The sequence below is a fragment of the Schistocerca piceifrons genome, chromosome 2 (genome assembly GCF_021461385.2).
Source record: "Schistocerca piceifrons isolate TAMUIC-IGC-003096 chromosome 2, iqSchPice1.1, whole genome shotgun sequence".
Classification (NCBI taxonomy): domain Eukaryota; kingdom Metazoa; phylum Arthropoda; class Insecta; order Orthoptera; family Acrididae; genus Schistocerca; species Schistocerca piceifrons.
In genome coordinates this window covers 893,749,863-893,751,250 of record NC_060139.1, presented here as the reverse complement: position 1 = coordinate 893,751,250, position 1,388 = coordinate 893,749,863, and the positions used below count along the sequence as shown (strand labels likewise).

Here is a 1,388-nt window from a genome sequence, read left to right as displayed (position 1 = left end):
ACAGAGCAGGACAGGGAAGCATTAATTGCTGATGAACGGCGTTGCAGTGTGCTCAGCGGTGAACCATAGTTAAGCAGTACTCCAGATGACCATCGTCAACGAGTATGGGTGTCACCATGGAGGAGATCTCGTTCTATTGATGAAATGATAATTAAATGGGCACCCTAGCTGCAAACAGGTGTTGATGTACTTCATTGGGGACATGTTGAAAATGTGTGCCCCGACTGGGACTCGAACCCGGGATCTCCTGCTTACATGGCAGACGCTCTATCCATCTGAGCCACCGCCGGCACAGAGGACAGTGCGTCTGCAGGAATTTATCCCTTGCACGCTCCCCGTGAGATCCACATTCCCAACATGTCCACACCACTACATTCGTAGTGCGCCTAACAGATGTTTGGCCATCCTTCTCATTACTCGTGGCAGATTAATCTACCAAGTCCCGTACGAGTTAGGGCATATCGTGTGCGTTCGCACAAGAAGGTAAATGGCCGGGAAGCCATATTTTTTAACTACATATGACGGTAGTATCTGTTCCCGAAAGGACAGTTACCGTGGATGACGATGCAGCTTTGCTAGAAATGAAATGATAATTAAATGGACACTGTTCTTTCGGGAACAGATACTACCGTCATATATAGCTAGAAAATATGGCTTCCCGGCCATTGACCTTCTTGTGCGAACGCACACGATATGCCCTAACTCGTACGGGACTTGGTAGATTAATCTGCCACGAGTAATGAGATGGATGGGCAAACATCTGTTAGGCGCACTACGAATGTAGTGCAGTGGACATGTTGGGAATGTGGATCTCACGGGGAGCGTGCAAGGGATAAGTCCATGCAGACACACTGTCCGCTGTGCCCGCGGTGGCTCAGATGGATAGAGCGTCTGCCATGTAAGCAGGAGATCCCGGGTTCGAGTCCCGGTCGGGGCGCACATTTTCAACATGTCCCCAATGAAGTACATCAACGCCTGTTTGCAGCTAGGGTGTCCATTTAATTATCATTTCATTTCTAGCAAAGCTGCATGGTCATCCATGGTAACTGTTCTTTCGTGAACAGATGCTACCGTCATATATCGTTCTATTGATTTGGAAAGGCACAGGGGTTGGGAGGAATCTGGTAGAACTTCAGGTCACGGAAGATATGAGTTGAGGGAACCCTGAGAGTAAAACCGCTATGTAACAGTATCGAGGTGCCGTGTCTGAAAAGAACAACGTTCTCCCTGACATGACACGTGTCTCCATGATGTTTCTGCATGATTTTGAGGTACTCTCGTGGCCAGCAAGATCCCCAGATGTGTCTCCGATTGACCATGTATGGGACCAGCTCGGACCATCAACCCCGTCCCAGTGCCATTGCTCATGGTATCAAGGATCTGTCAGA

The 1,388-nt window shown here is 48.9% G+C and overlaps 1 non-coding gene across 1 annotated transcript; it reads left to right on the top strand.

Annotated features, from left to right (window-relative positions):
- The first annotated feature begins 862 nt into the window (after positions 1-862).
- Trnat-ugu lies at positions 863-937 on the top strand. The gene has a single exon. It is a non-coding gene; the product is annotated as a tRNA-Thr (tRNA).
- The last annotated feature ends 451 nt before the right edge of the window (positions 938-1,388 follow it).